Here is a 13698-nt window from a genome sequence, read left to right on the forward strand (position 1 = left end):
TTTGGCCATGCCTCGTAAATGTTAATATGAGGTATTTTTATTGGCTTTATAATATAAATAATAAATATAAATATGTAATATATAAATAATTGTACTTTTGATTTTATTGTTAGTTCAAATGAATCCTTTAATAATGTTGAAAATTTGGATTTTCCCTAATTATTATCTTCATATCTTCATAAACAGTGCTGCAACAAACACCTTTGGTATAATTTTTATGTGTTTGTTTCATGATCATTTTTTTCTACCAGTTATGGGATTTTTGTTTTAGTGTGAATGTATGATTTTACTGCCTTTTAAAACAGGTAAAGGATTATGTCAATTAATATACCCACTAGATCTGTATGTGTGTGTGCATGTATATGCATATGTATGAGAGAGAGACTGGCATTTGATTAACAACCGTCCTTGATTTATATCACAGAGCAATGATAATCCGAATCCTTCACCCTGCCTGCTTCCCTAGCATCATCTTAGGAAACTCTCCCTTATCACTAAATGCTGAACAAGCTTCAGGGCCTTCATTTATGGTGTTTCTTCCAGCTGGAATGTTCTCCTTTGCTCTTTATATCCTGGATCTTTCTTATTCTTCAGTTCTTTGCTTAAATTGAATCTCAAAGAGTAGGAACCTGGTTTGCTCTTTAAGGTACCTGCTCCTCCAAATCACTTTTCTTTCTCACAGCCCCCTTCCACTGCATTCATCACAGTTCACAAAATTTAATCATATATTTGTTAGGACTTGCTTATTTTCTCTTTCATTCCCTCGGTTTACAATTCCATTAAGGCTGAGAGATCTTGTCCTTTTCATTCATCACTGTGCATTCAGATCTGAGTATAGTGTCTAGAAGTTAATAGGGTTAGGTGAATATTTGCTGAATTGATGGGCAAATGAATGAGTGAAGGAATGACTAGAGGTAGGAGACTCTTTAATTTTCCTTTTCAGTGAATGACTAAAGGAAACTAAATACATGTAACTAATAATACTTCAAAATTCATTGTAGTTACAAGTTTTATTATTTTTTTAGGTTAGTCAATAAATTATATAATTAAGAGACATCCATAGGAAACACAATTTAAACAAGTAATCACCAGCTCAGTGATAGGGTAGTATTTTTTCAATTCATCTTGTCATTGACTTGTTTATTGGCGTCGAACCAGAGGAGAAACGGACTAATATTTCACTATTAGAAAACCTACCACACAATGAAAATATTTAATCAATTTAATAAATATTTCTCAAACGATGTTTAAGAGAAATAATTGTTTTCATAGCAATATTGAAATTTCCAAGTAATTGCAACTGCAGTAAAAAATTGATTGCTAATGAACTGTGTTTGAGATCTAAGTAATGTACAAATGTTTTTTAGACAGAAGATCTTTTAATGTTACCTAATACTAACTCTATTCTGAAACAAATATAATTTTAAACTATTTTAATTCATTTTTTCCCTAAAGTTTTTTTTTTTTCTGAAGTTTCCTGGTCCTTTACTATTATTGTATAGTGCTATTAAAGGGTATAATTTTGCAATTGTCACTTATAAAAGACAGCCTTATTAGAGTAGGCTGAATGACTTTTTTTTTCATTGAGAATTGTAGCCAATTCATCCCCACATGTCACCATAACAGTCACATTTAAACCCTAAAGAATTTGACAGTTATTCAGTTCACAGTTCTCAGACGTCACTTGTGTTTCCTCTCCTCTTCTTTCTTTCTCTTCTCTTCTGTTCTGCCTTTCATCTAAAGGAGACGCAGCCATGAGTTTGAACAAAGTGGTGTTTCTGTCCTTAAATAGCTAATAGTTACCTTCAAGTGACCTTCAGAGGTGTCCTGTTTACTGCCCGTTTTGTGGGTGCTCAGGTTCCAGATCAACTTCATAGGAAATACACATCCACTTTTAATGACAGGGTCCAGGTGGTTCTGATGAATGTCTGTCCCCTAGCCCTGATTGACACCAGCAGGCTGTGGAGGATGACAAATTGTCAGACAACAGATCAATCTGTTTTCTCCATTAAGTAATGAGGAATGAAAGGGCAGAGGCTTGGGCATGGGGGGCTTTCTGTGATTACCTGGAGGCCTACTAAAGATGTTTGTAAATCAAGCATGTCAGCAGTCTGCATATGCTTATTATACATGCAGTAGTGTGCATGTTTGAGTGATGAGAATCGAATACTCAACAGATAGCTTCAACAATAAAACCACAAATAAAGATGATGAGAAGAAAGGTATTGAACTAGCTGTGAATGTAAAACTTAGTATCCCCTGGGGATGGTAAGAATATGCTGAGTAGAGAGGCAGAAAGTATTAATAAAATAGCCTGAATTGTAGACATTTGAAGAATAGGAAACTGCATTAATTATTACTTATTACTCTTTTTTGCAAGTGGTTTTTGGTTGACAATGAGGATTTATGGAATAGCTTGAATTATAAAACATTTGTCATAGGGCATACTTCACAGAGGCTGTGCCTCAGAATTTTCAGGCGATACATATTTTATCCAGTTTTGTGAATTCAAAATTCCAAATAGAGACCTATAAAAAATCTATAGCTTTCAGGGAAATGATAGATATTTTCTATTTTCCTAGACTCAACAAGCTAGAATTTATATGCCATTTTTTGGTTATATTATGTGCTTGTAAAGCAGTAAGAATAAAAGTTTGGGACTTAGGATGGACCCATGCTGATGCTATGATTATTAGGTGACCTTAGAACCTGCCTTCCAGAATGGGTATATAGCACCTTAGGAATGTTTTTGTTTGTTCTCTTGATTTCACAGTAAACACAGTGTAGTTGGTTTAACCAAAAAGAGACATTTCTTAGCAAGACAGAAGGAACATCTCTAACTATCTAAGGAAAAGGATACAATTAAGCCATAGAAACAGATTTTAGCCTGGTACATAGGAAAATCAATCCATCCATCCATCAATCTCTCATTTGCATTATTCCTCCATACAACCCCTTCTGTTCTCTTCATACAGACCATATATATACTTCTTTTACTTTTAACATCTTTATTGGAGTATAATTGCTTTACAATGGTGTGTTAGTTTCTGCTTTATAACAAAATGAATCACCTATACATATACATATGTCCCCATATCTCCTCCCTCTTGCATCTCCCTCCCACCCTCCCTATCCCACCCCTCTAGGTGGTCACAAATAGATGCTTTCCATATTTCAGTTTTAAAAAAATCTTCCCTCTTTAAATATGCAGTCACATAAAAGGAATTATTAAGTCTACATTCCAAATCTCCAAACCAAACATTGGTTAGCCCAACTTAGGTCAGATGCACATCCAGTTGTGGCCAAAAAGAGTGAAAAGCCAAGTATTCTGAGTATACCTGTGACCATGCAGACAAAGGGAAAGGCCGTTCCCAGAGAATGGAAGACATTTGCTCCCAAAGGAGGCTGTCTTGACAGTCAAAACAATAAGTTTCTACTATAAAGGATGTTTCTGAAAAATTCCAGTGCAAGGAATAATTGTGTATGGAACCTTATTTCCCATAGACTTTTAGTACAAGATTGTTGGTGCCTCTGGTAAAACTTATCACCCCTAAAACAAATACAGACATATTTGAGATTGTAACAAATTTTTAATTACCAGAAAATTTAAGGACCAACACATTTATTTTCATTGAATACTTACAAGGACTTACCTTATTAATTGCAAATGAGAAAACGTCAGTGTATAAAGAACCTACGTCTTAAAGGCTTATAATAGTTGCCACTGGTGTTTGGAAATGATGCAGGTTAGTCTATGCTAATGGCAACACAGGTTAAAAAAAAAAAAAAAAAAAAAAGCAGCAGTAAGAATGCCCAGTATGAGGGACAAGGTGTATTGAATTGCTTGCAGAATTAGCCCGTGAAAGCTTTGTAAAGCACTGGTAATAAACTATATACTGAAATAAGTTCCTGACTTTTAAATTGTGTAATTCTAATTTCAATATATTATGTTCATTTGAAATGAATGAGGGTCTCAACAGAATTTTACCATCAAATCTATTTGGTAGTTGGATCCTCAGTTTCCTCATTTCTGTTTGTTTGTTTGTTTGCTTTTTCAATATAAGCCCCTTGAAATTACAAGTTTAGACTAGAGATTATCTAGTATAAGTTTCCTACACTCCACAGGAATTTTTCCTGCTGTGCTTTTCTCTGTCCGTCCACACAGACATCTCCGTGACCTGAACTAAATGCCAGGGTTCCCAGATAGACTACTTGTTCTGCCCACATAAGGCCATCCCCCAAAACTGGACCAAATAAATGTTTTAAACTTCATGTTCTCACAGTCCTTCTGTCTTTGTTAGAAAAACTGGTATAATGGAATATTAAACTCTAAGTTTAGAATGAGATGAAAAATAATACATATCATATGCCAAAATGAGTTGAGGAAAGGAAATCTTGTAAAATTAGCAAAAAAAGGATGTACTAAAACCTCATCACATGTCTAAGTTTTCTTTCACACTAAGGATTTAAAATTGTGCATGTGAAGACTCAAGAGAATTTAAGATTATTTAGAAAAAAACAGCCTTGACTCATAAAAAGACAAGAGATAAGTGTTGGTAGTGAGGATGTGGAGAAAGGTGACTCTTGTTCACTGTTGATGGGAATAGTAAATTGGTGTAGTCACTATGGAAAACAGTACAGAAGTTCCTCAGAAATTAAAAATACTGTATGATCCAGCTATTCCACTTCTGGGTATATAGCCAAAGGAACTGAAAACAGGTTCTTAAAGAGATAACTTCACCCCCATATTCACTGCAGCATCGTTCAGCATAGCCAAGATAGGAAACAACCTGAACGCCCATCAGTGGATGAATAAAGATGATGTGGTGTACACACACACACACACACACACACACACACACACACACACACAGGAATATTATTCGCCCATGAGAAAGAAGGAAATCCTGCCATTTGCAACAACTTGTATGAAACTTGAGGACATTATGCTAAGTGAAATTAGAGAAAGACAAATACTGTATTAGTTATATGTGGAATCTAAAAACGCCAAGTTGAGAGAAACAGAGAGTGAAGTGGTGTTTATCAGGGATGAGGGAAATGGGATATTTGTTAAAGGATACAGTCATGTATTTATAGGATTAACAAATTCAGGGAATCTCATGCACAGCAGGGTGATTATACCTAATAACACTGTATTATGTACTTGAAAATTGCTAAGAGAATAGATCACTAAATGTTCTCTCAAAAAGAAATGGTAATTATGTGATGGGACAGAGACGTTAGCTAATGATACAGTGGAAATAATTTGGCATTAAATGTATCAAATCAACAGGTTGTACACCTTAAACTTACACAGTGTTGTATGTCTATTATATCTTGATAAAGCTGTATAATTGTTTTCAAAAGAAAGAGCGAGCTGAGCCTTGGATATCTTTATCCCTTCTCCTGAGAGCAAGAGTTTTAAGGTTGCTTTCTATGTCATCTGAAGTCAAGAGAGAGTATTTCTCAAGAACCAGATATGGGCCACCTGTCTGAAAGAATTCACATGGAGCCCTAGAGAATCAGTAGTCCAGGAGAAGCTGTTAGGGGTGATGGAACCTCTAAAGGGTCTGACTGAATAAGCAAAAGTCAGGGCTGAGGAAGAGGGCCAGCTGTAGGAAAATCCATCACTCTCAGCCTAGGAAGTACAGTTAGAGTTTTTCGATAGCCGCCACAGCACACATACACACACATACACCTTGAAAGGGAGAAAGGGAGTCAGCTTTAAATCAGCCAGATGTAGAATGCAGAAGATCAGCAGACAGCAATGAACAGTCAAGTGAAAAGAGCCTAGCTCTGTTTATATTTTACTACCCAAGCCCTTTCAATCATCAGGTGAGTGGGGTAGGATGTAATCAAGAAAGTGGAAGCCTATCTTCTAGGGACTTCTCAAGCGGCTGCAGGTGTAGCTGGGGTAAAGGGGAGTAACTATAACTTACAATTGTATTGAAAGTGTTGACTCTTTCATTAGACTGGACATTTAATTACGGAATTATACAAGTAACTGGTGACAGAGTGACTGTAAGGCTTTCTATTACTTAAAACTAATCAGAGAAATAATGGCTTTGCCAGAGTTTTCATCCAGGAGTATGGAGAATTTCCATCTGAATAATATTTAAAAGAACAATGAGAGACAAAGTAAGTTTGCTTTGTGTTAGTCACCATGAATCATACTAGATACTAAAATATCCCAATTGCTGCTAACATTTAATGCAATATCTGTGAAACTTGTGGTATTCATTTGTTCAACAATTACCTGCTCTGTACACTGTGTGATGATTACATCCCTAAGTATTGGGGATATAACATGAACTTAACAGAAATAATCTTTCATGGGTTATTAATGGAGCTTCCAGTATAGTGGCAGAGAAAAATAGACTTATAATATTGCATGATAGCAGAGGTATAGTGCTATAGGTGTGCTCTAAGAGCTATGGGGATGCTTAGCAGTAGAACCTAATTTGGACCTGAAGAATGAGAAAAGAGATCCCAAATTAAGTTGTATCTAGATAGAGATTTGAAGGCCAAGTAGACAGTAGCCTGATGGGCAGGCTGAGGAAGAATTTTCAGGCAGAAAGACTACTTCTGAAGCTGAGAGAGAACAGGAGAGCATGGGTCATACAAGGTCTTAGAAATTGAGTGGGAGTATGAATCCTATTTAAAAAAAATAGAAATTTAGCATGATTCTGGAGAGAATTTTTAAAAATAGGGCTGGAGAGAGAAAGTGTGGATGACAAAAGTTATATAAAAGGTGCTAGCCAAATATGACTTTATTTTAAGGGCAGTCAGCAGTCACTGAAGGATTTTCAATAGGGAATATATTTGCATATAAAAGAAGAATTTTCTGAAAATATCAGTGGACATTTTTGGCACCAGTGGGGGTTAAGTGAGTTATTACAGTTGGGCAAAGAGTGTTGTGCCCACACATGTTAATAATTTAAACATACATATTGAAACCCTACTGTCAGGAGAATTACAGATATTTTATTTAATCCTATTTTGCCAGGATGAAATTTAACTTTTGTTCTTGGGGTGGCCAAAAAGTTCGTTCAGTTAGTGAGTACATTGTTCAGTAAAATTCTTGGTGAAAATGAAAAATGTGTCTTTTATTTTTACTTAAAACCAAATGAACCTTTTGGCCAACCTAATGTCTTCACTTTAGAGGTAAGAACACTGAATTACAGAGTGGTAAATGTGTAGTCCATGATTATACACCTAGAAGGTGGTGGAGCAGGAAGTAAAGCCAAATCTCTAACTCCAAAATCTAGACCATTCTGTTACCTACTGCCATAATTCTAGCCAAATATGAGGAGAAGTTGAATCATTTAACCGAAGGGTAATTGATCCAGATTTCAAATTCAGGTGAACGTGTGTCAGTTTTATTAAGCCAAGATCACTTGCTTTTAGCATCCAAGAGTTCTTGCATTATTTTCAGTTTTATAGGCATGAACTTATAACTACAGTCTGCTTTTTCTCCTCAGTTGTAAAATTATTCCCATTTACCCACTATGATGTCCATGTTTTTGTGTGGTTACGAATCTGCAAATTCTCTTCTAACAATGTATATCCTGGCAATCTTCAAGGCCTTTCTGGTGCAGTTCTAGTTCTGGGACCCACTGGTTTTATTGGAGTACCCAACAGTGACATTATACTGCAGGCCTGTACATTAGAATGATGTATCGTAGTAATTCTAGCACAGTTATTCCAGGATGATTTAGATTGTAATCCTAAAGCATTATCTAGATACAACACCAAAGCAATCTCTGAGGAAATTTTGTTTATTCCAGCCAGGGAAAGGAAAGTCCTATCTCTGTTTCATGCATGAATTATTAAATATGTACTTAAAGGGGTAGCAGCCCTTTTCATTGGGCACAGCTCATTGTTTTAATTGGTAAAAATGACAAATGACCTAAAGTTTGCAGTATCTGGAGCCAAGGGAAACAAAAGAAAAGGAAGCAAAGGATGCAAGCTTGGCCTAGAACTGAGCTGTCTCTCCATAAGAGTGGGGGAAAAAAAAAATTCTAGCAATTGTTTGACAGAGCTACCAATTAGTGTCCAACTCCAGAGAAGAGATCATAAACTTGAAGGGAATTCTGCACAATTAAGGGATGTAAACATAGGCAGTTTTAGAAAACACAACTCAAAGAAAATAATGTGTCAGGTCCTTATAAGTGACTGAATGTGCTATTAAAGCAGATGAAAAACCTAGTGGAGCAGTACTTGCTTGTATTAAGATGGAAACACCTACGGTCCCCAGATTTTAGTACTTACAGTTTCATCTTGGTGATGTTTTATTTTATCATAGTTTAACCAGATTTTAGTAGAATACAAGGCAGGAAGCAGTTTCTGTTTCATACTCCAATGCTTCTGAGATTATCCTATCATTCTCACAGCTCTCTGTTTTCTTTAGAACGATAGGTGCAAAAAAGAGAAGTAGTAAGTCAATAAAATACAAATAAACAATTAGAACATCCAGACCCCCAAAGCCACAGAAATTAGATGGTTGTTTTACTTTTGTGGTACAGATGCAGGCTGAAGACCTGTCTGTAGAGTCACAGTCTTTGCAAAGTCTGAGCCACTTTCAGGTACATAGGATAATCTGCAAGGGTGGTTTTCCCATCTTTTTATCATAAAAATTTCAAAAATTCAGAAAAGTTTAAAGAAAAGCACTATAGACATCCCTATAGAGCCCACCTAAGCAATAACAATAGTTAGAATTTTATTTATTTATTTATTTATTTATTTATTTATTTATTTATGGCTGTGTTGGGTCTTCATTGCTGCGCACGGGCTTTCTCTAGTTGCGGTGAGCAGGGGATACTCTTCGTTGCGGTGCGCGGGCTTCTCATCGCGGTGGCTTCTCTTGTTGCGGAGCACAGGCTCTAGGCACGCAGGTTTCAGTAGTTGCGGCTCACTGGCTCTAGAGCGCAGGCTTAGTAGTTGTGGCATACGGGCTTAGTTGCTCCGTGGTGTGTGGGATCTTCCCGGACCAGGGCTCAAACCTGCGTCCCCTGCATTGGCAGGCAGATTCTTCACTACAGCGCCACCAGGGAAGCCCCAGTAGTTAGAATTTTAATCTGTTTGCTTTATTTCTATGTGTACACACACACACACAGCTATAGTTGTTTTTGTTGCTGAACTATTTGAAAAGAAATTGCAGATATAAGTACACTTTGTCTCTAAATCCTTCAGCATGCATATCCTAAGGAAAAGGACTTTCTCCTATATAATTAATTATGGATAAGACATATAATCATCACAACTGAGAAAATTAACAAGTATATAATATAACCTAATATTGACAAGATATTCAAATTTTCTCAATTATCTTTCATTTATTTTCCAAACTAGAGTCCAATCAAGGTCCACATATTACATTTTTAATTAATGTAAATTTTATTTTCTAGAGCAGTCTTAGGTTCATAGCAAAATTGAATGGAAAGTACAGAGAGCCTCCAACATATATTTTTAAAAATTTTTCCCTTAATCCCTTTAATCTAAAACGTACTTCCCCTTTTTTAAAATGCCATTGCCTTTTAAAGAAACCGAGGTATTTTAGAATGCCTCACAGTCTGGATTTGTCTGGTTTCCAGTGGTATCATGTAATATGTGACTCTATCCATCTTTATTTTCTGTAAGCAGAAAAAATACTTCTAAAGGCTTGGTTATTTTCAAGTTAAACTTTTTTCACAAAACTGCTTTCTTCATAGGAGACAGTTTATAATTGTATCACATCAGGAGGCACATACGTCAGCTTGTCAGGATATTCGTGATGCTAAGTTGGATTAATTGTTTAAAGTGATAACCTGTAGGTTTCCTTATTTTAGAAGTTCTGATATTCCCCTATGTGGTTTACGAATAATCTCTGGGTTGATAGCTTGGCACTGTGGGAATATCTTTTCCCTCAAGCATTTTTTAATCCAGAGGTTTTCAATGCACTGATGAACCATGACTGAAACAATGTTGGGGATTGGAAATTGATAATTTAATAATTATGTCATTCTTTTTACATCTATTAGCTGGCATTACTCTGTAAAGAAGAGCCTTTCCTGATCAACACTTTGTGATTTTTAAATCTAAATTATTCAGTTGTTCCTTTGAAAAAAGCATTGAAAGATTAGTTACCAGGTATTAACATAAGGGTAAGATGAACTGTGGCATTGGGAGGGGCAGGTGGGTATTTATCTTTTCTTTATAAAATTTTGTATTAATTGTTTTAATAAATTGAGGACACATAAATATGTAATTAAAAATTAAGGGGCATTGAAAACTGTTCCAATTTCAAGTGGTATTTAATTACTTAATTTGGGAATAAAAATCTATGGTTTTGAGCATTTAATGTGTGCTGGCCAATTTGTAAATTAACAACTATCCTTGCAAGTAGAAATCACCATTTTGCAGAGGAGAAAGTGTATAAGAAAATGTATACAGTTCACATATTGTCAAATACTTAATTAACAAGTAAGTTTCAGAGCTAAGATTAGAATCTAAATACTTCTGCCTTCAAGAAAGATTTGCTTTTCTCTGTTGTTCCTTACTAGCTCTCTTCCATAGAACTATAAGCTTCACATCATGTACATCAAACTTTTCCATGCATAGAACTGAGGTGAACTTAAAATTTTTTGAAAGAAAATAGATTTGATTAGTTTGTTAAGATGTATTCAGAATTTTGTTTTTATTCAGTTATGGTGAGGCCAACAGATCACGAGACTATTTCCACTGAAAGAACAATTTGCTATTCACAGTTTCCAGGAGGAAGAGGCATGCCACACCACTCAGGGCCATGTGGGGAAGCACCAGAGTTTGTCAGGAATCAAATGAGCTATCATTAGCCAGAGGCTTATTTGTGGTTTTCATGGGAAGAAATAGGCAAAGTAAAGTAGACAAGCTGAACAGGTTTAGGATTGGATAGTTTGAATAATTCCAGTGGTTTCTGGACTGTATGGGTCGTTGCTAGTTGTCTGATACCTGGCCCTGGGGTGATTTAAGGCAGGAGGATAGAGACCTGGGATTGCAGGTTTCGGATAAAAGGAGACAGACCAAGAATATTCACTTAGGATTGGTTGGTTTACATTTAAAAGGTATGTTTACTGGCAATGTTTATTTGCTATCTCTGGGATTTAGCTATCCCTGAAAGGGGTGATCCCCCTCTGAGTTTACAAAGCCCTAAGATGTCAAGACATAATAAAATAAAGAAAATTTAAAACCATGTTAATACAGTTAGCAGTAGACATTGTCGAAAAGTTAAGGAACTACGTATGAATGGGTTAGGTTTCCCTGTAAGGTCATTTAATATTATGAGATTCTACACTGTGATAACACACATAACCATAACTACATGCAAACTTATTATAGAGTATGTATCAATTAAGAAATGTTAAACCTTATTTCATATCAGAGGATTTGTCTATGTTAGGCACTGGGATTTATTTTTAATCAATGCAAGAACATAAGATACATTTATATAGAAGTATGGGAAAATCTTGCCAGTAATATAACTATAATTTTACTTTTAGGGAAACCTAAATATTATGTGCATAAAACCATCAGCAATTTTCTGTACTTTAACTTATTGTATTGGATATTAGCATATGTGTTCTAGATGTTCCTGTACTTTCTTTGAAAGGGTTAATGTTTGTAAGTACTTTATCTATAGTTTGTGTGCCATATGAACCTTTTGTATAGTTTACAATACTGTCATGATAAAGGTATACCATTTGCTCTAAAAGAAAGTAAAAAATATGCTATTATATATTCACTCCCAATGTATTTATTAATTTTAGTATGAGTCCTGTTATTGGCATAGAGTGACAGTTCTACATTTATCAGATGTCAGTGGCAAAAATATAAGATATACAAGATGTTAGGTGACTTCCATCTGGGTAGCGCTGGAGCATCTGCCAGTGCATATGATCAAGCAGAGGACACAGACACCAAGTACTGAAAAGCAGCAGTCTGACTCTCATCTTGTTGGATAAACAGGATATTTTTGGCTCCACCAACACATCATTGGAACTAAAATAAATTTGTGGCAATCAAATTAGCTTCTAAAAAAAGTTACAACTTTATTTTTAACACCCAGCATATTAATATGGAAATGACAAATGATAAGAAATCACTTTTCTAGTATTTAGATGCTACTGTAACTGCATCTATGATAAGCTTCAGAAACCTTCTGTTCTGAGTAACCATTTCTACAGAAAGGTGAGACATAGCTCATGGTCACTGGGGTCAGGCTTCCCCATTAAGTTTTCTCATGCCAGTTAGTTTGGTATGCCCTCTTTATTCCATTAATATTTAATTATATATGTCTTGCACACTCTGACTTTGTTAAAAAGAGGCTATGGTCTCTCTCCTCATCGTGATCTTGCAGGGCTCCTCTATGATGGTAACATGGCACAAGGGAAAGAATGGGATAGGTTTAGTCAGAGCATGTGGGTTTGAATTCAGCCCTCACTTGGTATCATTGTCACATTTTAGGCACATCCTTTTACTTGTTTCACAAGGCTTCAGAAACTCTTTCTTGCACACTTGTTGTCTCTCTGACCATGGACAAAATTTAGGAAGCAGTATAGTGTCAGCAAATATATGAACTTAGGTAGCAAACCCTGTTCTAAGTTTCTGCCGTCTTCTTCCGGAGGCCCTCTTTTCCAACTTCCTGGGGAACTGCCCAGAAAAGCATGTGGTGTCTACACTCTCTCACCTCCTTCTTCTTCCTCTTTAGTCTCAGAGAAATTTCTTCCCACAGTTTTCTGTTGCTCATAAAGGTTGTTTCTAATAAAATAATTTCAGTTATTGTAAAATTTTATTTAAAAAATGCTTCTAGCAATTTTTCTTTGTGCTCTGAAAATAACTATTAATCAATTTAACACCTAAGCATTAAAAAAAGTTGAAAAATATGTGGCTACCCTCTTGGAATGGGGTCAGTAGAAGGAGGGGAGGGAAAACACACACAATATAATACCTTTGTAAATTTTTCTACCACTTCTACTGGAGTAGAAATGATGAGATTGAGAGTTTGTGTTAAGGAATGGTATAGAAATGATCAAGATAAAGGGGGAGAAGATAGTCATTACTTTTCTGTATTGTATATGTGAAAAAGCTGCAACTCATTGTGGTCTTATGTGTGAAAAAGATGCTGAGTGCTTCAGACCCAGGGCACAAATTCTGGCAGCCTTTCATACTGTCAGCAAATGCCCTTCATGGGAACTGGTGACTCTCAAATCTTTGATCTTGTTTCAGCTTCCGATGGCCCAAAGACGGACATTTCTTAAATAATGCAGCTAGTGCAATCTCCTAGACAAATGGCAAATTAATCAGTCTCTAAATCCTTGTTTTTTGAAGACTTGTGCATTTTTAAAGAAGACGGAGTAATTGTTTAGTGACTTGGTGCCATTGATTTTCATTATGGATGGTGTTGGCTGGGTCTGTGTCAGGTCATCAGGGAGAGATAGCCTTTGCATAGCTAAATAAAATGGGAAGAGAGGCACTTCTTATTTCATATTCACGAGAAGAAACTCTAATTCTTGAAGAAGTTTTGCATGACCTTCCTTTAAGAACAACTTTTGCCCACTGCACGGTTTTTAGGGAATGACAATCTCTCAGCACAGATATCAACAGGATGTCTCAGCTTCAATGGTGCAAAAAATTCCCCACCTGGGACAATTTTAAAAGAAAGCCAAGTCTGAAACAATATGA

The sequence above is a fragment of the Phocoena sinus genome, chromosome 6 (assembly GCF_008692025.1).
Source record: "Phocoena sinus isolate mPhoSin1 chromosome 6, mPhoSin1.pri, whole genome shotgun sequence".
Lineage (NCBI taxonomy): Eukaryota > Metazoa > Chordata > Mammalia > Artiodactyla > Phocoenidae > Phocoena > Phocoena sinus.